The sequence below is a fragment of the Solanum verrucosum genome, unplaced genomic scaffold, assembly GCF_900185275.1.
Source record: "Solanum verrucosum unplaced genomic scaffold, falcon-dt-bn FXZP01000298.1, whole genome shotgun sequence".
NCBI lineage: Eukaryota > Viridiplantae > Streptophyta > Magnoliopsida > Solanales > Solanaceae > Solanum > Solanum verrucosum.
In genome coordinates this window covers 210,598-236,919 of record NW_026020113.1, presented here as the reverse complement: position 1 = coordinate 236,919, position 26,322 = coordinate 210,598, and the positions used below count along the sequence as shown (strand labels likewise).

At 32.0% G+C, this 26,322-nt stretch overlaps 1 pseudogene; it reads left to right on the top strand.

Moving 5' to 3' along the window:
• Window positions 1–16,931: 16,931 nt before the first annotated feature.
• On the top strand, window positions 16,932–19,321 carry LOC125825675 (primary amine oxidase-like; annotated as a pseudogene).
• The last annotated feature ends 7,001 nt before the right edge of the window (window positions 19,322–26,322 follow it).

The following is a 26,322-nucleotide window of genomic DNA, read 5'->3' as shown; positions in this document are numbered from 1 at the left end:
TTTTTTTCGAGGCGAAGAATGAAAGAAGCGAGAAAGAGAGAAAGAAAAACAAATAGTAGACAAAATAATAGATGGTTATGTGAAACTCTTAATTTGTATTTCTCCGATAAAAACGAAGAACCAAAGGTGGTGAAACAAGAGATAATTAGTCACACTCCCAATATTTTTTTAAAAATAGTAAAGAAAAAAAAAGATTTATATTATATTTATTTATTTTCTAGAGGATAATTATTACACACATTTTGTTTCTAATTTGATTTTTCGCTCGATGTCTGATATCTTTATTACCGTCCAACTAAATCCAAATTCTAGTTGATTAATGTCGATACACATAAGGATGTCATGTACACATGACACAACTAGTTATTGTGCCGAGAAGGAGCAACAACATTGAAGGCATTTACAAAGTTGGATTTGGGACCCAGACCCAATAATTAACAACTATCTAAAAGGAAGACGGATGAGAAAAAACGATTTATGTAAATTATTGAAAAAAATGTCTAGTCCTCTCATCTCTTTTCTCCGAGTTTTGCTTTTCATCCCTTTCTTCTACCCGTGTTCTTCGATTTCCCTTTTAGTTCTTAAATTCCTTTGTAATTCCAATTACGAGTTAATGAAATATATCTATCAGTTATTTGAGTTTGAATTGTGTTAGCCTAGTTATTGAATTTGTTACAAATTATGACAATAATATTCAGTTTCTTAGTTATTAGTAAAAGTCTAATATTTAATAGTACGAAGAGTCTACTACTTTATTTTATATGCCTATATATGATTAATGAAACTCAAACTCAAAAGCAAAGTTAGGAATTTATGGGTTCTGAGTTCTGCAATAATTATTTTAAGTGATAATAAGTAGACTTTAAATTTAATATTTATACATATTTAATGAGCTTATTAACACAAACACATTATCTGAGCAAAATTCATAAAAATTTCGATCGAACTCACATGCAGATTATCAACTCTGACTTCGCATAATATATACAATAACATCCAAAATGTAATCCTTTAAGATTATAGAATTTTGTTTTTGGGGATATTTTTTTTGTCTATAATTTAACTCATATTTTCTTTTATATTGTTTTTTTTTCGTTCTTTGATTTATCGTTGTTCAAAATATACGATTATTAACTCACACATTGTCATGTTATTTTGATTTCAACAACATATAATGGTGACAAATATATCACGATCTAAGAAAATTATAAAATGACGTGACAAGTAGATTCTCCTTTTAATATGTCAATGATAAATCTTTATAGACGAAGGCATCTAAAAAAATGTATATTTGTCGTCCATTCATTAATTGGCATATGTTCTAAATTGTTTATATTAACTCAACAAATATAAGATATGACAATTAAAAAAAGGAAAATTTATACCGAATGACACACATTTAGCCTATTTTAGATATCGTGGCAATATTTTAAGAAAATAGTGATTCGTGGCTATTTTTTCCAAATCTTGTTATTTCTCTGATTTGTATAATTTGTTTGATTTGTATAAATTCAGAATTGGCATGATTCAGTTCCTGATTGTATAAATCCAGAATTTTGTATATGCTTACCCTAACTATTTGTATATACTATTTATGAAATATTCACAATAAATTATCATGCTTGGATATTGGCAAGTATAACACCCCGGAAATCTAATGACCTAAACTAAAGCCTAACATGTGGTCTAGTACCCTAAATAGGATTAACATGAGGATTTGAGTCCTAAAATAACTTCCCTAAGTTTGTACTAAGGTGTTAGTCTCTAAACGTCAAGGCATGACCCCCCAAGGACCAACCAATGGTCCTTGAGGAGGTCCTTAAATTGCAGCCAAAAACCTGCCTGAAGGCAGTCACCTACGAAAGAGGCACCCACGGCTCGTGGGTGGACACACACCCCGTAGGTGGGGGTCGTGAGTGAAGACTTAGTCTTCCCCCAAACTCCCCCAAAGCTCCAAGTTTTAGTCACAAACCACACTTGTACAGTACGGTCTGTGGACCAACTCACGCCCCGTAAGTGGGGGCTCGTGAGTGAGGCCTGGACCAAGGCCAAAAGACTAGCCTCAGACCCAACCCACGAGTGACCAGTACGGTCCGTGGGTGCATCCACACCCCGTAGGTGGGAGGTCGTGGACGAGGTCTGCAAAAGTTGTCTTGAGCTTGGCCAAGTGAGGGGTAGTTTCGTAAATTCTAAATCAATTAATTAAGGGTGGGGACGGTTATTATTAGTTATTTTAGACCTATACAAATACTTCTAAGTCATTAAACTCCACTTAACACTTCATAACTCACAAGACTCAAAACCAACTCTCTTCTCCAAAAAATTCTCTCTCTAGGACTCCATTAAAGAACCAAGTCAAGGCCAAGCTAGGGGATCCAAGAACCAACCTTTCTTCTCCAATTTCTTGTGAAAATCAAGCTAAGGTATGGATGCTTTTCATCCTTGGGTAGCTATCACCCAAGGAGCCCCTTCAAACTATGTTTCTAAGACTTCAAAACTTAGGGTTTTCAATCTACATCATGGGTTTTCTTCCAAAACAATTTTAATTGTTTAATTATGGTTTATTATGATTGATTATGATGATTTATGGTTGGATTAATGGAGTATTGATGGATTTTTGATGAAAATCTCCTATGGACCTATGATTCCCATTTCTTCCTAAATTGTGAACTAAGGTGTGACTTGATTGATCACGGAAGCTTGACAATTGATTATGTTTACATGAATTATGTTATTGAATCATGATTTCCCCTATGTAATGTAGTGATTTCAAGAAGTTAGGGTTGAATGTGATTTATAGCCTTGAAGGGAAAATTGCTAGGGTTTGTATATGTTGATGAAGATTCTATATGAACTCATGATTCACCTATGTAATGATGATCCTATGACTATTGTGTATTGGTGGTATTGATGCAAGAACCTTCTCCCCTACACCTTTACACATGACTATGCATGAAAGGACTATGATTATGATATTAATGTTGTGTTGATTGAAAGGTTATTTTCATAAAACACTATGAACATGATGTGAATGGTTTACTCACATACTAAGGATTCTAAGGGTGAAAGGCCATTCTCACCTAAAGAATCCATGAGCTATCATGATACTATGATGATTTGAGTGCTAGGCATTCTTCCATGAAAATGAATATAAAGTAAAGACTTAACATGATTATTAAAGGGAATTAAGCTTAGCACCGAGTGGATAGGAGCATGAGATGGAAACCTTATACCTCAGTTAGTTTGGATTTCTAGTAGCAATCTCCCTATCCCATAACTATGTGCCCACATAGGTCCTTAGCTAGTGGATCCACCTATAAGATAAACATGTAAGTTCTACCTTAGGCAAGTGAAACACCTCTTTTCGGTGTGGGTTCATGACACTGGATTCCATGTAGCTCACATGGTCTATGTCGGTTAAGCCAATATTTCCCTACATGATAAGAACATGATCCATGATATGACAAGAACAAGAATATGAACTATGGACCAGAACATGAGTCATGTGCTATGATTACTTAAGGGGTTTTACTTAGTGTGAGTGGGGGTATGGGACTTCACTTAAGCATTGCACAAGTAAGCATTGAGAGTGATTGTGGTATGTGCTTGATGACATGATGCTTTATGAGTTAATGTATGCTTTACATGAATACGTACCATGAACATGAACCATGAATAAGAACATGAACATGAACATGAATATGAGCTATATCCATGACTTCTTAGTAAGCTTGCTTAGTATGAGGTGGGGTATGGGACTTCACCTGTACATTGCAAAAGTAGGCTTATAGAGGGGTTATGGTGTGGTTTACTTATGACATGATAATGTATGAATCTATGTATGCATGATATGAATTGATGTAAGAGTGAATTCCTTTATTGTGGACTATGAACATGAATGTCTCTTTGACTATGAGTGTTGACTATGGATGAGGTCAAGATAAGATATGCCTGATTATGGTAGCCTAGGGTTGCTTATGGTATGATTTGACCTTGCAATTACTCTAAATGTGCATGATGGCTTATAAATTTGAAAAAGGTTTCAACTAAATGTCCCTTTTATGCATGTTTTAAGGATTTTTATGCATGGCTCCATACTTAGTACAAATAATTGTGCTAACCCATATTCTCTACATTTTTTTATAAGTATAGGTTCTGATCGTTGAGACGCATTTCTCCTTTCAAGTGAAGCTTGGGTTGACTATTCCCTAAGCTTGGTGAGTCCTCAAGTTCGAGGACGAATTATCCATTTCTAGCTTTCTATCGTATTTTCTATTTTCAAGACTATTGATGAAAAGGGCTATGTCCCTAAGATTGTACTCTAGTGTTTTAGATGGTGTATGAGACAATGTCTAGACTCTTATGATTTTCTTTTATGGAAAGACTTCTATTGTAAAAGTTTTAAATTTTTCCGCATCATTACCATGTCTTATGTTATGAATATGGTAAGGGCTTGTATGAGACCCCTTCGGGGTCAAGTACGCCGTGTTACGTCTAGGGGTACCCCTGAGTCGTGACAACAAGCAAAGTGTACAAACAAAATTCTAAAAATCCTAAATGTTTAAATACACAATTTGTATATATACTTACCCTATTTTTACATTCCAAGCGAAATATACAAACCTCATCCTTCATAACAAATGAAACTATAGTTATGAAGCACAATTATCAAAACTATTACTATAAAACCTTATTATATTTATTATCGTTGTTATTTCTAAAATTTTCTCTTAAAAAACCCTTTATTGATGAAGGCATCTCGGAGAATTATTGAAAACACAGCAAGAAGACATGTAGTAATAATAGAGAATTGAAAAGACTAAAATACCCCCTAAACCTGTAAAACAGACATGTTGTAAGACATACATATCTAAGACATGCAATGACAATTAAAGAAATTTTTAGAGATGAAGGCATCTCAGAGAATATATATTTGCTGTCCATCCATTAATTGGCATATGTTCTAAATTGTTTAAATCAAATCAACAAATATAAGACATGAGAATTAAAGAAATTTTTATAGATCTCAGAAAATGTATATTTGCAGTCCATCCATTAATTGACATATGTTCTAAATTGTTTATACCAAATCAACAACTATAAAACATATATAAATGTATATTTGCAGTCCATCCATTAATTGACATATGTTCTAAATTGTTTATACCAAATCAACAACTGTAAAACATATATAAATGTATATTTGCAGTCCATCCATTAATTGACGTATGTTCTAAATTGTTTATACCAAATCAACAGCTATAAAACATATATATACTAGATAATTTATTCGTGTGTCACATATATTAAGAACTTGAAATATTGTAAAATTCTTACTCTTTAATAACCTTTATCTTCTACATATTTTTAATCATAATATTTGTTCTTGATATAATTAGTTCCTCAATATTATTGGATGATTTCTCATAAATTCGTCAATTGTCACTTTCTTTATTGTGTTTGTACATGTGCAAGTAAAGTATAAGATACTCAATTTGATGACCTATTTACTATTCATTCTTTAGCCAGCAACAGTTAGTTTTTCTTGCTCTTTCATGGCATTGTCCATGAACACCCAAATTTGTCATGTGAAAGATAATATCCCCTTGTATTCTCAAATGTGTGTTCCTTGATTATTCCAGAGCTAGTACATCATAAAAAAATCTCATTAATTAAGTTTTTAAAAACTTTTTTAATTATATTTTTAAAAAATTGAAAATATTTTGAAATATATTGTTTTGGACAAAGAAAGAACAACTAAAGAATACTGAACAAACCAAGTCACATGTTTGTTATTATGAAGGGCACCAACTAGACAAAAATGTAGGAGATAAAAACAACTAAAAATAATTAGAAGAAGACTCTTAGAAGAGTCAAGAAAGGTTACAAGTAGCAGTAGTTATAATAGTAGGGACTCTCCAATTTTTTCTTGTATTAACCATTAACATAGAATAGAAAAGTATTAATATAGAAACATTTAAACTTTTCTGAATAAAGAATGTGAAAGGTTAAGAAGCAATAAGTAAAAATACGTGATAATATCTATCTATTTATCTCTCTCTCTCTCTCTCTCTATATATATATATATATATATATATATATATATATATATATATATATATATATATATATACTACCTTAAAAGGATGAACTCCTAACTTGAATGTTAAATTATTATAATACCTTCAACTTAAAATTGAACAAGTAGACACAGTATCCTATGTTGACACCCAATTTTGACCCGCCACGATAGGAATTAATTTTTTGAGCTTCCTAATTTTCAAATAATTTGGAATAATTGGTTTTGTGAAGAAAAAAAAACTCAAAATATTTCTCAAGTTTTTAAAATGATTTTACTTATTTATGTGATTAACGTGTTTTATATAGGTACACATATTCAATTAGTTTATTATTATTTTTAGTAGTTGAGATGCATCACTTTTTATGCTTATGGGTTAAATAATTTATTAATGTAATCTAGTCTTAATTATAATTACACTTTTAAGACAATTAGTTTAATTATTTTATAATTAAGATCGATTGTTTATTTTGTTAAAATTAAGAAACTCGTTAATTAATTTATATTAATTCGTCTTATTTAATTACTAGCCGAATTTTACTAAATGAATTCAATTTGGCTACATTCCTAATTCATCGGCTAAATTCACAATGCAATTGACCACTCAATTCGGTTAAAATTGTAACTTACTAGACTTTACTTTTACTTCACTATTAGGACCAATTTTTGGGCTTTTATCTTACAGTTTTCAGCTGCCCAACTCTTCCAAACCAGCCTAAATCAGTAAGGCCCATCAACAATGCATTTTCCAGCAACACCATATGTACAGTAGCCCACAAAACAGAGAAAAAACCCATTCCTAAATGACCCAAAACCCAGCCCAACTTCAATTTCAGCAAAGAAATAAGTATAAATTAGACAAATGATATAGTATAATAAAGAAATTACTTCCTTTCCCTACTCTTTCATTAATTACCAAAAATCTCTTTTTTTAGTGTTTTTCGGATACATAATATAGCAGTTTGGATACTTAATATAGCAGCGCGGATACTTTAATTAATAACGGATGGATACTTAAATTATTAAGTTGTTAGCAGCACGGATACTTAATTAACGGGTGGATGCATAATATAGCAACGCGGATACTTTAATTAATAACAGGTGGATACTTAAACTAATAAAGTATCCGGTTAAGTTGAATTGGGGGAGAATAAGAGATTTTTGTATTTTAGTAAAAGAGTAGGGAAATATTGAGAATAGGTAAAGAAGTGTTGTGTATTTAAGTAATTTTCCCAAGAAATAACCCACCAGCTGTACATCAACAACAACACACACCAAACAATACATATAGCGTACCAAATACCGACCCGACCCCAAAACCTATGCGTTCTTCTTCTCCTCCAGCAGTCCAACGCGAAGAAACGAATCCAACCCAGAAATCGACCCAAAACGAGCCCAGCTTCAGCGATTGTGTGTGCCAGAGACAGTACACGGCATCCCTTGTCGTCTCCTTCAGACGTCGATTTCCATCGTACTGATCCCAGCAGAAAAGCAAGCACACATTTTCTCCCCTTTCCTCTTTCGGAATGGGGTGAAAATTGCAAAGAAAAGGTGTCTCTCCTTAATGGTGAAATTTTTTCGAATTTTGAATTCGGAATGGGCCTCGTTTCTGCCCGTTTTTTATCCGTTTCCCCCCATTTCCGAATCCTTTTTTGCTTCTATATATGTTAGCCTTTGATTCACTGTTTGGGAGGGGAGGGGGAGGGGGAGGGGGAGGGGGAATTGATATAAGAAAAAGGGGAATAGAAAATTACAAAGGTGAGACAAGAAATACACAATAAATATTTTCAGACTGTCATTTCTTTGTGGGCTGCTGGAAAGTTATCAGAAGTCTTGGAGTTTTCCGAAGTCACTCTGCTTGTTTTGCCTCAGTCCGCCGCTTCGAAAAAGGTATATTTTCTTATTTTTTATTTTTATTTTTTTTATTAGTCTCCTTGCCTATTAAATTTGTAGTTTACTGTTGGTGTAGATGGTAGATTCTATACTTTCTTTTGCTTGTTTAAATATGAATTTGTCACTCCTAGTATAGTTGGATTTTGTTTGTTTGTTCATTGTCTTTTTTTAGTTTCCTGTAAAAGTTGAATTCTTTTGTTTCGTTGAGTCATTAGCTTTCCATTCCGGAATGTGTGTGAAGTCGTCATATGTCTTTAAAGATGAAATATGGGATGAATCCTCTGTCTTTGTGTTTACAAGGTTTTCAATGTATAGCTCTAGCATGCCTTAATCTGGTTTTGTGTCTCTTAAAATGAAGAATGCAGGTCATATATTGAATTTAGCTTTGGTAAAGTTTAATTGTAAGTCTCTGGTGATTTCCATTTAAAGGTTTTCTGGTACTAGTTTGTATATTTAAAGCTTGACAAAGTGAGGTTGCTTCTTTAATATGTTTGGAATCATAAGTGATCGTTACATACTCTTTGACATTCACTTAGATAATGATTATTAGGAGTTAACATGTGTTTGGTTTGGGGGCTTATTCATCTCACTGTGTATTTGAGGTATCTCATTATTGTTAAAATTTCCATAGCTTTTATGGAAATCATGTGGTTTGTCCCAAGTATTTTTTTTTCTATGATTAGAATCCTAATTTTTATCATTTTTTTTTTTCTTTCTTGCATGAATCCCTCGGTTTGAGTCCATTCGACTCCCTCTTATTCCTTGCATCTCGAGTTGGTTCAAAACTCAACTATCATCTTGAGTAAGCCCGTTCATGGAAAAGTCGGAGGACAAGTTGAAAGCTACAAATAAAGGCTGGAAACTGAAATTACAGTTTCCAAAAGGCCGAAAATAGGCTAAGGTACATCCTGTATACGCCGATATACAGTGGTGTATGTTGATATACAAGTCATAAATTGCAGGGATACATGTCCAAAGGCAAAATACAAATTAAAGCTGATATGCAGGGGTAATACAGGAAAACAGGCCCAAAATACGGCCCGTATACAATGGTATACGTGCGCGTATACATGGATTTTTGAAAGTAAAAAGGGCCAAAAGTACAGGAAATTGCAGCAGGCCCAATAGCAAAAAATGGGCCAAAGGCCCAAAATTTGACATTTCCTTTCTTTGTTACTTATTATTTATTATTACTCCTATTTAGAAATGGGACTCGTGGTGTACGAACACTGCTACATAAATTGTACCAAATGCAATGAAAGTTGTATGACAGGAATGGGACGAAAAAGGTAGTACATTGTACCAAATGCAATGAAAGTTGTATGACCGGAATGGGACGAAAAAGGTAGTACAGAAAATTTAAAATTTGTGCCTATTCCTAATACTAATATAATAATAATATACATACGTGTCAGTTTTTGGACTTAGATCTGCTTGTGCAACAAAGTACGTGTCATTTGACCATCACCTCTTACTCTTTTTTCTCTATTTTTAGTTCATCTTCTCAAATATATCTCTAGCTTTCATCAGTTTTATTGCTTTTTGATTCATTTGTTTTATTTATTGTTCGTTAATTAATTTTCACAAATGGAAAAGTCCCAATCAAGGAAATGAAAAAGTCCTAATATATCATTTACAAATGACTTAAAAAGCATTAAAAATTACAATAATTACCAATTTAAAATATTTAAAAGCTATTTAATAAAATATGTTGACTCTCAGAATTCTATCAGGCTCACATATATTGGGACAGAAAAAATAACATATATCATTTTAAAATTACCAAAAAAGTATTATAAATAATAATAATTAACAACTTAAAATATATATCTTCCTACTATATTATAAAAGGGAGTTTAGGCCCAAATATATATATATATATATTATTATTATTATTATTATTATTTTACTCTTATTTAGAAATGACAGTTAGAAGGACTAACACAACATCAAATAGATGTACCAAAGGTAATACAAGTTGTACTGTATTGGGGCCCACCTCATTAAACAAGTACTACTCCCCACTCATATCAAGACACATGTACTATGTAGGGAGTTAGGAAGGACCAACAACGACAAATATGTAATTTTCTTAAGCTTACCCCACTCATATCACAAAGACACACATACTATGTATAACACATAGATGCTTTTTATATTATCTATGGATTGATCCATTTTCCCCTTGCAGTCTTATAATTCCAAAACCGTTATATTTCTCTTAATTTTCGAGTAAATATCTCAAAAGATCACATAACTTTGAGAAATTATATTGTAAAATTATTCAACTTTATTTTATACTTCTTATTTATATTACTCCTTATTAGAAGTGAGACTTTAGAGGACGAACACGGCACTACAAAGTTGTACACAAAACATTTCAAATTGTACTATAAAATTCATTGTCGCTCATTAATTGTACACGTGTCTTTCAACATATACAACAACCCACATGAATAATTACTTTTCTGACTTTTTTTCCTCAGTTTCTCTCTCTATATATTCATTTTTTTTCCCTTTTTTCTACTTTTCATTCTCCCCTTTTACTCTCTTTAGTTTATCTTTGATCTTAATTTTTCATAGATCTTTAAAATATTTTCAATTATTAATTATTATGAATTATAATATTTTGATTTTTACGTAGTTTACAAATATATAAATTTCATTTTTTTAAAATTGAAGATACCATACGCAAATTTACGATCAAACTTAAACTATTTGATTCTCGAGAAATAAAATGTGTCACATAAAATGGGACAGACGAAGGATAACTCTCAATTAAATTTATTTCACTTTTTATTTTCCATTTTTAACATAATTTTTGAAGTTGGATTTCTAGGAATTCTATTGTAGACCCATTTAAATTTTACCTTTTTGTTTTAAACTAGAGAATTTGGTCGCACTTCGCGCGATCATTAAAAATTAAATATTTTTGATTAATTTTATATTTACTCTGTTGTTTAATCCTAATATTATTGTTTGTTTTAGTACTATGAAGATTGTCAAAAAAATAAAGCTTTTCAAATTTTACACCTATCAAATGAGCAAGAATATATTTTTTATCAAATAAGTTAAAATATATTTGCTAATAACAAATTCTTCCATTGCATGAAGTTGATCCTTTAATATATAATATATATTTCGGTGTACCATTCTCCTTAAATGTCTAAGAAATATCTCGTAATGTGAAATAACACTGTAATACTCCCTATCTCCCTAATTACTTGTCCACTTTTAAATTGACACATTTATTAAAAAATCAATTAATCACATAGTGAGTTTATCATTTTACCCCTATTAATTATGAAGTAGATGAAAAGTTCTGCAATTTTCAATGTAATTAGTGATTTAATTGAGGGTATAATAGGTAAAATTTTTTGCTCTTTCTTGATGTGTCAAAATGGACAAGTAATAAGGGACAACTATAAAAGGAAAAGTGAACAAGTAATTAGGGACAGAGGGAGTACTAAACAAATGCATTAGCAAATGAAATTTATATTAAAAATATATTGAATAATGACGTAATGAAACCTTAATAGAATTTCCTATCTATTTTTATTTTTTTTAAAAAAACTTCACCCTTTCAATTTTGTTATATCTTCTTATTTAGTAGAAGAATCATCATTTATTATATTCTACTCCACCTTAATTTGTACCATCAGAGTTTTAAGAATAAACATTAAATTTTAAATCGAAATAAAAAATCATTGAAAAATGACAAATAAAATAAAATAATAGTATATGAAAATTAAAATAAGGTGCAAGAAAAGCCTTTTCACAATAATTTTTTGAAATATATTGATAACAATTAAAATGGAGTTGTTATTTTATCTTTAAAATTAAGTTTGATTGAATTGAAGTAGTAGAATGAGAAAAAAATATTAAACTAATAACTTTTTAATGTTATTAAATGCATTTTCTTTTTAATTGAGTAGTAGATTAAAAGTTCCGAATTAGGATATTAAAATAATATCTTACTCTCTCCTTAATTATTATGGTATTGCAAACATTTATTTTCCTTAAATGGTGATTCATTTTCCATTTACAGTTATATCCAATTAATTTCTAATGTATTGAATGCGGTTATGGGATATTGAAATAATATCTTTATCTTTCCTGAATCATAATAAAATTATAATTTAACATTTATTTTTCTGAAATGATAATTTTGTTTTAATTCCTAGAACATATTGTTTACTATATTGAATGTAATTATAATAAAACATATTGTATTTAGTATGATAAAAGAACTCAAAAATTTGAGAAATTAGATAAATAGTAATCTTAGCTTCTAAGAAATGTCACATCATCATTTACATATCCAACTTTATATATATATATATATATATTTAACAAAATTATATAAATAACATTAATGATGAGATGAAGATTAAGAAAAAACGTCAAATAAAGTAGTAGTATTGATGATGATAAAAGTTAAATAAATCATCTTTTCTATTATTTAAATTTTTAACATAAAATTTCCAATCTTTTAAAATTAAATAAATGTTAAAAATAAAATAAAAAATCGATGCAATAATTATTTTAAAGAAAAATATAATCAAAATTGTCAGAAAAAATTGATAAGAATAAATAAATCCAAAAATTTAAAAATAATGATTCCTTAAATGGTGATTCCTTTTCCATTTACAGCTTTTCAATTAATTTTTAATGTATTAAATATGGTTATGGATATTGAAATATTATTTTTATCTTTCCTTAATCATAATAAATTATATTTTAACCTTTGTTTTTGTGAAATGATAATTTTCTTTACATTCGTACAACATATTGATTAATATATTGAATGTAATTATAATAAAACATGTTGTATTTAGTATGACAAAAGAATTCAAATTTTTTTAAAATTAAATAAATAGTAATCCTAACTTCTAAGAAATGTCACAAATATATATATATATATATATATATAGATATATCTAAGAAAATGATATAAATTACATTAATGATGAAATGAAGATTAAGGAAAGAAGTAAAAGAAATTAATAATAATATTGATGATGATAGGAGTTAAATAAATCATTTTTTATAATTTATAAATTTTCAATATAAATTTTTCAGTCTTTTAAAATAAGAAAATGCTAAAAAAAAAAAAAAACTAAAACTAAAAATCGAGGCAACAATTATTTGAAGGAAAAAATAACAAAAAATGTCAGAAACATTGATAAGAATAAATAAATATCTATTGCTAAGAAGGTTTCACCCCACATTTTCTATTTTAGCTTTATTGTTACAAATAGATAGAAACTTTAAGATGAAGAATGATCCAAAAAAATTAAAAATGACAAATCAATTATGTAAAAATACATGTGTAATTCTTATAAAGTTATAATAACTAATTTCTTCAAATAAATAATTAAAAGAAAGAAAAAAAAATTAATTTCAGAAAATAATATAAATAACACTAATTATGAGATTAATAGCATTGATGAGGAAAGGAACTAAATATGATCATCTTTTTAAATTATTTTTTCAGAAAATATATATAAACTTTAATTAAAGATAAATAAGAAAAAAAAACTTTAATCAAAGATACAAAAAATCAAGACAAAATAAAAGAAGAAAGAAATTAGAAGAATAGTGAGGTTGAAAGAAATAATATCTAATGAGGTTGAAAGAAATAATATCTAATTTTCTCTCTTTTCAAATCACAAAATAATATTTGCTTGTTCTCCTCCTAATTTGATACGAATTCCATAAATAGAATGATTTTTTCTCCAAATAATTTTTCTTACCCTTTGAAGCACTAATCTGCATTCTTATAAATTTCTCAACCACAATGGATTTTTTTTCCTTGTAGGAGGAATAAACATTTTTTCAAAAAGTGTTTTATTTTGAAGAGAAACTTTTGTTACATGATTTTTTTCTTTACATCAATGTCTTCACAAGAATCATGAGATATTCACTCTTTCTCTTTTGTTAAAAAAGTCACATGACCTAAAAATTTGATGGACATCTTAGCGACATAAGTTGATACCATATATTCATCATCATCATCAGAAGAAGAAGAGCCAAAGTGAAGAAATTTGTTCTTATTTGTTACAAATGCTCAACTATTTTTTTTTATAGGCTAAATAATTATAAACAGTTATGAAAAGTGAATAGTTTTTATCTTTTCATCTTCCATTTCCATTTACTTAAATCTATATTAGGGTAATGGATGTTATAAAAGGCATAATTAATTAGGTATGACATAAATACTTTTAGTTTTTTTTTTACAATACAAATAAAAAATACAAAACAAAGATAAAATGTCAAAAAAAGGAGAAAAAAGATGAATAGAAATGTTGGCCATAGAGAGGTGCCACATCATATTGTCTATATATATATATATATATATATATATATAGGTTCATGCCCTTAGATGTTATTTTATTACTTTAGCTGGTATCGACATTTTTGTAAATTTGATATCTACTTTGGAACATTTTATAATGTGGCATAGACTGACAATTGAGATCATAAATTTAAAAATAATAAAATTTTAATTTATTATAATACTAATATCAATATCATAAAGATATATATATATATATATCATTTAAAAAATATATAAAAAGTATTATAAATTGTAATAATGAACTGCTTTATTTTTTTAAAATCATATAACTAATTTGATTTACACTCCAAAATTCATAGGTGTCACATAATTTAGACATTAATTCTTTATTACTTCATATATGTAATTATATCAATGACACATAAATTGAAATAAAAAAATTACATATTTTATTTGAAAATGACGTAATAGTACTATAAGGTATAATAATTAACAACTTAACATATTTTAAAATTTTAGTTGACTCTCCAAATTCCATATGTGTCATGTAATTGAGACAGAGAGAAACATATATTGGTTTAAAATAAATAAAATATTATAAATTATAATAATTAACAGCTTAAAATTTATAAAAAAAATTAGTTGGCTCTCCAAATTCAACTGGTATTACAATAATTAAAACATAGAAATTAACATAGATTGGACTCGTGCTGACATTTATGTTTTCCTTTTTAAAAAAAATTTCTTTTATACTTTATATAAATAAAATTTTTATGTAAAAAGTATTATAAATCATAATAATTATAGCTTAAAATATTTGAAAACATATAAAAAGTTTTTGTTAACTTTCAAAATTTCATCTATACCACATAAATTGGGAGAAATATAGATATATTGATATTTTAAGTTGCTAATTATTGCGAGTTATAGTACGTTTTATGTAATTTTCATATATATTACTCGCTTTGTACTGATTTATGTGATACAAATGAAATTTCAAAAGTCAATGAATTTTTTATAAGTTTCTTTTTATATTAACTTGTTAATTATTGTGATTTATAATATATTTACGTAAAACATACTCTAAATAAAAATAATTAGCAACTTAAAATATATAAAAACATACTAAAAAATTGATTAACTTCAAATTTCATATGTACCACATAAATTGAAACAGAAACAGTAATATATATTGGGTCCCGTGCTAGCACGGGGTCCCATATCTAGTATAATAATAGAAGAGACATCTATCAACAACATTTATTATCTATATATAATAGGAGAGACATCTATAAACAACATTTATTATCTATATATAATAGAAGCAACATCTATATATAATAGGAGACGCTTACTTGTCACCCTTCACAGCACCAAGAAAATAATATTTATTATTAATTAAAATAAAATATTTATAATTATATTAAATTCAAATCTATATTCTATATATAATAAAAGGAGAAACAAATCTGTGATGCGTCAGCACCACAAAAATAACAACATTTATTTTTGTGAAAGAGGAAAATTACAAATTACATTAGTAGATTAGTTGGGTTAAACGCCCAATATAAGTAAGTTTTTTTTTTTATTTATAAAATCTACTAATTAATTTGATTCCAAACATGGTTGATTCTTTGAATATCTATTGTCATTTGTCAAACGGAAAAATATTTTTCTTTTGGATTTTCTCTTTCATAAATAGCTATGATTCTGGTTACGTATACGGTGCCAATATTAATTATCCAAAACTAGTTTATCATATATGGCATTTAACTAATATTTTATTTGGATTATGGTTCAATTTAATTAAATTCCCATGGATAGCCATTTCAACCTTTTATCATATTCAAAATTAAAATATCTATATTTTTTACTCTATTTTTATTAGCCTTGCCATTAAATTATTTCCCTTTAGAAAAATTCCTCCTTGGTTCATTTCCCTTTAAGATAATTAAAATGACAATGATAAAAAATAAAATGATAAAAATAATAATAGTAATAAATAAATAAGTTAAAATAAATGAGTTCATTTACTTGGTTAAAATAAATGAGTTCTTTTACTTAGTTAAAATTTCAAAATTAGTCAAAGTCGTTATGAGTTCTTTTTACTTAGTTAAAATTTTAAAATTAGTTAAAATCATTTTTAGTCAAATCGCCGGTCAACCGCAAGTTAGCGGGCATTCCGAGGGCCTAACACCTTCTCGAAATGTACATTGAACTTCAAATCCTTTTATTTTCAATTGATTGTATCTGTTTAAATCTTTGAAAACCTTAGGTTTTTTCTTGATTTTTACTAAAAGATTAAGTGGCGACTCTGTTCTTTTGGAAATTCGATTTTCTCTTAAATCATAAGTTTAATCGATGTTTTGAAAACTTAGTCATTTTATCTTTTTCTTATATTTTCGAGTAAAACATCCTACAAGGCATATATAATACACGTAGGACACCACTTTGTACACAAAATTGTCATATAAGATCCCATATAGAATGAATTTTATAATAGCTTAAGTGCCTACTTGAGCACACCCAAAGTTAAAGGTCATAACTGACAGCTGAACCAAGTTAAGGGTCATGTATTATGCCTAAACCATATAAAGGGTAAGCATTAAGTCTTTCATGGATCAACAAATTTTGAGATTCATAACTTCTCAACTAACAATGCCTTTGTTCTTCAAGATTTCCCTCTTCTTCTTCTATTTCTTCTTTGTTATTTCATCCTCCCCTCTTGAATACAACCACCCATTGGAGTCTCTCACTCTATTTGAACTCACTCAAGTAACAAACATAGTCAAAAATTCCTATTTTCCCCTCAATGTAACCTTCCATTATGTTGGCTTAAATGAACCAAACAAAGAATTAGTCCTTTCATGGCTATCATCCACTCATCATCACACCAAGAGTACTACTCCACCTCGCGAAGCTATTGTTATCACTCGAATTGATCAAAAAACACATGAAATCATCGTAGACTTATCGAGTGTTTCAATTTTATCAGATAAAATCTACAATGGACATGGCTACCCCATGCTTACTCTACAAGAGCAAACAGCTGCCGATGAGTTACCATTATCGTATCCACCATTTATATCGTCCATTAAAAAGAGAAGGCTGAAGCTAAAAGAAGTCGCGTGTCAAGGCTATCCTGTTGGATGGTATGGAGAGAAAAGGTAGAGTACTAACAGAATGGTTAAACTCATTTGCTATTACTTAGATGGCACAATTAATCTTTATATGAGACCTATTGAAGGAATTACAATTATTGTTCTTCTTGATCAAATGACAATCACGAGTTATATTGATCGTTTGATTGTTCCTGTCCCTAAAGCTAATGGGACAGATTACATGGGATCAAAGCCGCGGAGATCATCTCATGAATCAAATTCAATAAAAATAGTGCAGCCTTATGGACCAAGTTTTACTCTAGACGACAGAAACACAGTGAGGTAAAAATTATTATTCGTTAGACGAAACTTTGAGATTACTAATTTGCTGAAGAATGACATGTTTTTTACTTACTTTAGGTGGGGCGACTGGAAGTTCCACGTAGCGTATGACATGAGAGCAGGAATGATCATATCACTAGCATCGATCTTCGATGCTGAGAAGGAAGAATTTAGAAGTGTAATGTACAGAGGATTTGTGTCTGAAGTTTTTGTGCCATACATGGATATGACTGAAGAATGGTACTATAGGACTTATTTTGATGGAGGTGAATTTGGATTTGGTCTATGCGCGGTAGAGCTTGAACCATCAAAGGATTGTCCAGAGAACGCGAAGTTTATTGATGGCTACTTCATTTCACAAGATGGTACACCAGGAAAAATGCCTAATGTAATTTGTATATTCGAACGTTATGCTGGAGATATCATGTGGCGCCATACAGAGCTTGCAATTCCTGGAAAAAATGTAAGTATAGTATATAATGCTCTTGTTTACGGATTAATTAGTACTTCTCTTTCATTTCTAAATTTGGAGCTGCAGATACGAAAGGTTAGACCGGAGGTGAGCCTGGTGGTGAGAATGGTGTCGACTGTAGGAAATTATGATTACATTAGTGACTATGAATTCAAACAAAGTGGCACCATCAAAGTCACTGTAAGTAAACCACGGTCATGAGTAAGACTAGTAAAACGTCTGTTTTAGGCGTAGCTTACACTGAGTATCAACTTTTTCTGAATTCATTGTCATGTACAGGTTGGGTTAACTGGTCTACTTGAAGTAAGGGGATCGATATATACTCACAACGACCAGATAAAAGAAGAAGTGTATGGAACACTAGTAGCAGATAACACTTTAGGTGCATATCATGATCATTTCTTTACCTATCACCTTGATTTAGACGTAGACGGTCATGAAAACTCCTTTGTGAAAAAAAACTTAAAAACTAGACGCGCGATCAATAAAAGTTCACCAAGAAAGAGTTATTGGACAGTTGTTAGTGAAACAGCTGAAACAGAATCAGATGCAAAGATTCAGCTAGGTTCATCACGAGGCGCCTTTGAAATGGTAGTGGTAAACCCCAACAAGAAGACTGAGGTTGGGAATGAAATAGGCTACTGTCTGATCCCGGGTGGATCTGCAACAAGTCCATTGTTAAGTGACGATGATTATCCACAGATCCGCGGAGGTTTTACCAAGTACAATGTGTGGGTGACACCTTATAACAAGTCTGAGAAATGGGCAGGAGGATTATATACTGATCAAAGCCATGGTGATGATACATTAGCCATATGGAGCCTCAGGTAATACATGCCATAGATTCTATATAGTACTCTCTTGTTCAGGTCATTTGTCTTACTTTCCTTTTTAGTCTGTTTTAAAAAGAACGTCTCTTTCCTATTCTGACAACTCTTTAATTCTAACTTTCCGGAGTATTTCTTTTACAATAATGCAGGGATAGGGAAATCAAGAACAAGGATATTGTCTTATGGTACACATTTGGTGTTCATCATGTACCCAAACAAGAAGATTTTCCAATTATGCCAACATTAAGCACTAGTTTTGAGCTCAAGCCTACTAATTTCTTTCAGCATAATCCAGTTCTTTAATAAGTCAAGTACTGTGCTAAGCTTTGTACTATCATAAATGGATAATGCCATCATTTATGAAAAATAATTCAAATATTATTGTTATTAAATAAAGTCAGCTCTGTTGGGAAAGGCAAGACACTAACAAGAATGTCAGAATGTCAGACAGGATAGCAGCGGAATAATACCCAAATCTAAACTTTCCCTTTCAATTTGAACCAAGAAAAGACAAACCAAATCAAGCAATATGAAGAATGGACAGCAAGTATATCAATCAAACTAAAGCAACAATATAAGAATAACCCAATCACACAAGACACAACGATTTACGTGGAAAACCCTTCGATGTGAAGAGTAAAAAACAACAGGACCAAAAGCTCCACTATAAACACCAAGAGTTACAAAATTGTTCTCCAAAATTGGCCACAAAACAAGTGCCAAACAACGAGCAACAACAAATCAAGATTGCACCAAAACTAGAGAATTAAAGAAGAGATTTCACCCAAAACGCGCTACTGTTCACGCCCCAAAATCAGAAGCTACAGACCTCTAAATCCGATCTCCACCGTTGAATTGCAAGAACCAGATGCTGAGAACTCCCAGTTAAAATTTGAGCATGACCCAACGGTTAACGAAGCAGCAAACTCTGTTTGAAGCGGACTGCCTGAACAGAAAATTTCCAGAAGCAAAAACGGGATTTTTTTCTCTTTTTCTCTCAATTTCTAAAACGAAACTCTCTTGATTTTTCTCTCTTGTGTTTCTGAAAATAAGACCAAATAAGCCTTATATATGCCACATAATATTTTAGGTTATGGGCTAAAGTGGGCTAGTCCTAATAAGACTTTTATTTATCCACATAGGAAGGGAAAAAAGATCCTAAACCCAACAATTCTCCCCCTCACAACTATGTGGAGGAGACCGCCATCCCGGCGATCATGCAACAATCCTCAAACTTCCCTCTTGGCAAAGCTTTAGTCATCATGTCGGAACCATTATCATTGGTATGAATCTTTTCAAGTTCAAGCAACTTAGAATCCAACACATCTCGAATCCAATGATACCTCACATCAATGTGTTTAGACCGACCATGAAATGTAGAATTCTTGCCAAGATGAATAGCACTTTGACTGTCGCAATAAAGCACATACCTCTCTTGAGCACAACCAAGTTCCCCCAAAAATCTCTTCATCCAGATCAACTCTTTGCAAGCTTCAACAGCAGCAATAAGCTCAGCCTCTGTAGTAGATAAAACAACACATTGTTGCAACCTAGATTGCCAAGACACAGCTCCCCCTGCAAAAGTAATCAAGTAGCCTGAAGTAGACTTACGAGTTTCAACATCACCAGCCATGTCTGAATCAGTGTAACCACAAAGAATAGGCTTTCTTGTACCAAAACACAAACTCAAACTAAAAGTGTCACAAAGATATCTCATAATCCACTTAGCAGCATTCCAATGCTCTCTTCCCGGATTAGAAAGAAAACGACTAACAATACTAACAGCATGAGCAATATCTGGTCTTGTACACACCATTGCATACATCAAACTACCAACAGCTGAAGCATAAGGAACTTTCTTCATATCTTCCTTCTCACCATCACTGGAAGGACAATGTCTAGTACTCAATTTAAAGTGCATAGCTAAAGGTGTATTGACAACCTTAGCTTTGTCCATGTTGAATCTACGAAGTACTTTCTGAATATACTTCTCTTGTGACAACCACAACTTCTTGGCATCTCTATCACGGACAATCTGCATGCCAAGAATCTGCCTTGCTGGTCCCAAGTCTGTCATAACAAAAGACTTATGCAACTCTTGCTTCAATTCTTTAATCCTGCAAGCATTATGACCAACGACAAGCATGTCATCATCATAAAGTAAAACGATAATAAAGTCACCATCAGAGAATTTTTGCACAAAAACACAATGGTCTGAAGAAGTCTTCTTGAAGCCCTGCTGACTCATAAAGGAACCAAACTTCCTGTACCATTGCCTGGGAGCTTGTTTTAAGCCATACAAGCTCTTCTTCAATTTGCAAACATAATTCTCTTTTCCCTTGACTTCAAAACCTTCCGGTTGCTCCATATAAATTTCTTCATCTAAGTCACCATGGAGAAAAGCAGTTTTTACATCCATCTGTTCAAACTCTAAGTCCAGACTTGCAACCAAGCCTAGAACCACACGAATGGATGACATTTTCACAACTGGAGAGAATATCTCATCAAAATCAATCCCTTTTTTCTGGCTAAAACCCTTCACAACTAATCTAGCCTTGTACCGTGAAACTGGGTTACCATCTTCATGTTTCACCCGGAAAACCCACCTGTTTTTCAAAGCTTTTCGATGTTTAGGTAACACAACCAAATTGAAGGTATGATTATCATGTAGAGACTTCATTTCATCCTCCATAGCATCAAACCACTTTTCTTTTTCTTTACCTTCCATTGCCTCATCAAGACTCTCTGGTTCTCCCCCATCAGTCAAGAGTACATACTCATTAGAAGAATAACGAGATGAAGGTAATTTCACTCTAGTAGATCGTTTGAGAGAACTCTCTGGAGCATCAATAATAGTTGGTTGCAGACCAACCACATCGTCTTGCACTGGAGCATCAGCGGCATATTGGTCATTCTGAATATGATCACCATCTTCAATATCAACTTGATTTTCATCATTTTGAAGATTTTCACATGGTGGAATAGTCAAAGGCACTGGATCAACTTGAACTAGGCTGTCACTACTCTGAGAATCAATTTTCTCAACTTTGTCAAGATCTTCAATTGTTTGGTCTTCAAAGAACACAACGTCACGGCTTCTAACAAGTTTCTTCTCAACTGGATCAAAGAAACGATAGCCAAATTCATCTTGACCATAACCAACAAAGATACATTGCCTAGTTTTAACATCTAACTTTGACCTTTCATCCTTAGGAACATGCACAAAGGCTTTACACCCAAAAACTTTAAGATGATCATAAGAAACATTCTTACCAGACCAAACTCTGTCAGAGACATCACCATTCAAAGCAATAGTAGTGTCACGCCCCGAGCCTACACCCTGGGCGGGACCGGCACCCGGAGACCATTTCTAGCCCCAAGCGAACCCTTGGCCTGGCTTTCTTAACTCAGCGGAAACCTCAACAGAATAACTCAATGCAATGCAATATTACAAAACAACTTAACTTATAAAATATGGCCATAAAGGCAACTCGAATCTCAAAATAGAATATTTACATATATATATAGATGAGAGACTCAAAACTAACTGACTGACTGTCTGTCTATGAAACCTCTAAAATACTGAGATGGATGTTGGGACAGACCCCGCAACATCCTAATAAAACAAAAACTAAGAACACAAAATAATTGAGTCCTCCGGGATGCAAGGAGGCTCACCACTGACTCTGGAGTGCTCAGCTGGATCAACGACGTGCAGGATGCTGATCCGGGGTACCTGAATCTGCATCATCAAACGATGCAGGCCAACTGGCTTCAGTACATGGAATGTACGAGTATGCAAGCTGGAAAACTAAGCAACAAAGGCTAGAAGGAAAACTGGAAGAAACTGAATAGCTTACCTGGCTCAACTTAACTCAACCTGACTGACTTCTTTCAATATAAGGCAATTTAAAACAAGTGCGATATAAAGAAAGATTGCTTAAAACATGCTATGAACTCTGTGTGTATACAAGGATACAATAAGCCTGAAATGTGTATAAAAATACAATGAACTGATGTATATAAAAAATACAATAATCTCTGTGTATGAAAAATACAATAACTGCTGTGGGAGTTTCTCTAACCGACAACCATCACATAAGAGCTATAGTGATGATACAGCGATCGACCTCACGCTGCCAGAGCATCTTATACCCGGCCAAAGGTATAAGACCTGAACTGCCTAATGGATCCACTAGTCTAATCTGAAAAGGATTCATCTAAAAAGTATGATCCTTTTCTACCCATGGTGGCTAACATGGTTCTATGGGGGCTGTGGGTTCTTTGAACGCTCCCCCAATTCGGTGCTCGATACTACTCCCAAAAATGTACTGGCTCTTATGTTTTTAAAACATATTTCTTCCTGCTGATATGAGATAATTACTCAAAAACTAGCCCGAAGGCTTTTTGGAAATCTCAGTTTCCAACCTTGTTTAAATGTAAAAACATTTCTTTAAAACTTCTTTGGGAATACATAGTTCCCTAATAACTTTGAGAAAAGAACTCAACTTTAAACTCTTTACTTTACTTGAACTCTTGGCTTGATGTGAAACTCTTAACTTAACATGAAACTCTTAACTTTTGACTTGACTTGAAACTCAATACTTAACTTGGAACTTGAGCCTTAGAATGAAGTTAAAACGCTCAATGAAGACTCTTGGAAAACCTTAAAGACTTGCTTTGACTTACTTACTTCTAAGCTTGACTTCACTTGACTTGGAAACTAACTTCACTTGAATTGGAAACTAACTTCACTTGACTTGGAAACTAACTTCACTTGACTTGTAGTTTTACTTGACTTTTGGAAGTACCTTGGAGTGTTGGAAACAACTAGGAAACATAGGTATAATACCTAGGAACATGTATAAAAAAAGAAATGGTGAATGAAAGGGAAGGATTGGTGTCCTTGGCACTAGGAGAGGTGCAACAGCCCAACCCCTTTTTCCCCAAAAATCCGACTTTTTCCCCTTGTTTCTTTCCAATTCTAAACCCTCTCAACCTCAAGGTTTCAGCAGCAACACTTAGAATCATAAAGACCCTTATTATACAATAGATTCAACTCAAAAATCACAGCCAGAAATCTGTACTAAATCAGCAAGAACTTCAACACAACACCACTACAACTTCAACAACCAATAAATCTTCTCTTGGAATTAAAAACGAGTTGGTGTGTGGGGGTATGAACCAACCAACACTAAGGATCATAAAATCCCTCAATATACAATAGGTCACAACTCAAATACACAGCCCAATCCTGTCCCACAACCAACAATAACTTCAACAACACAACTAACAACATCAACAACAACTAACAACTTCAACAACTTCAACAACAAATCCAATCTCTTCTCAAATCATAAAAACGAGCTTGGTATGTGGGGGGAAAGGATAAACCCACACTAAAGACTCACATACCTTGATAGAGATCACCCCCGACGAAAATCCACAATGATCTTGACAAATCTTGTTGATCTCCTCTTTCTTCTCTTCTTCTTCTCCTTCTTCTCTTCTTCTTCTCTTGAACCCTAACTCTTTCTCTTTCAAAATGGGACAAAATGATCCAAATATCAGCCTAATACAACAATATAAGATCAAAAGAAATTATTTGTGAAAAGACCAAAATGCCCTTAAATTTTCGGAACGGAATCCCTGCCAACTGCCCAACTTTCAAAGATCATAACTCGCTCATACGAACTCGGAATCGAGCAAACTCAGTGGCGTTGGAAAGATCGTTCCACAAGCTTCGAAACCATAACTGGAACTACTCCTAAATCATCCTGAGCTAGGAGTTATGACTGCTCAAAGTTGGCCAAAAACTCACTGATTTCCACACTTGGCCAAATTTTCCAGATTTTAAATTTTTCCAAAAATGACTATTTCCAAATTTCAAGCTTCTTCATATTCATTTTTAAATTGTCGGATGTTACAAGTAGGAGATAAATTGATAACATATGCAACAGTATTAAGTGCTTCTGCCCAAAAGGAATATGGCAGCTTAGCATATGAAAGCATACATCTAACTCTCTCAACAAGAGTTCTATTCATCCTCTCCGCCAAACCATTTAGTTGAGGAGTTTTTGGAGGAGTTTTCTGATGCCGAATACCCTGCTCTCTGCAATATCTATCAAAGGGGCCAATATACTCACCACCATTATCAGAACGAATGCATTTCAATTTCTTCCCTGTTTGTCTCTCAACCAAAGCCTGAAAACTCTTAAACACATCAAGTACCTGATCCTTGGACTTCAAAGAGAATACCCAGAGTTTGCGTGAATAATCATCAATAAAAGTCACAAAATATAGTGCACCACCATGAGACCTTACCTTAAAAGGACCACACAAATCAGAATGTACCAACTCCATCAAATCAAGCTTTCTTGAAGGCGGATGACTCTGAAAAGAAACTCTCTTCTGTTTACCTGCTAAGCAATGAACACACTTGTTCAACTTTGCTTGTTTTACTCCAGAAAACAAATTTTTCTTAGCCAAATTGTTCATCCCCTTCTCGCTCATATGACTCAGTCTTCTATGCCATAACAATGATGAAGTATCATTCTCCACCAAATTTACTGAGCCTCTAAAAATGGAGCCTTGAAAAACATACAAGTTAGACAACTTATCACCACGGGCTACAATCATCGAGCCTTTAGTAAGCTTCCACTGGCCAGCACCCAGGGTATTAACATAACCCTCATCATCAAGGTATCCCACAGAAATCAAATTCAAGCGAACATCTGGAGCATGTTTGACATTATTGAGAACTAGTTTGGAACCATTGTTACTTTCCAAACAAATTGTCCCAATACCAAGAACTGCAACCTCATGATTATTACCCATTTTCAACTTCCCAAAATTACCTGGAGTATAAGAAGAAAATAATTCCTTCTTGGGCGTGACATGAGAAGTAGCACCAGAATCCACAAACCAGGTAGACTCATCACGAACAAGATTGACAACATTTTCATCACAAGAAACAAGAAGATCATCATTAGCAACAACAACAACACGATTTTCATTGTCACCTTCTTTCTTTTGTTGTCTCATATCTCTCTTGTACTTAAAACAAAATTTCTTGATATGCCCATTCTTGTGGCAATAGTCACATGTAACATTCTTGTATTTAGACTTTGACTTACCTCTACTTTTATCTCTGTCATTCTAACCTCTGAACTTGTTTCTCCCCCTATCTTCAGTAACCAAAACATCAGAGTGTGAAGTAGAAGAAGTTGAGCGTTGAGATCTTCTTCTCATCTCTTCATTCAAGACACCACTCTTAGCATATTCCATGGTCACAACACCACTGG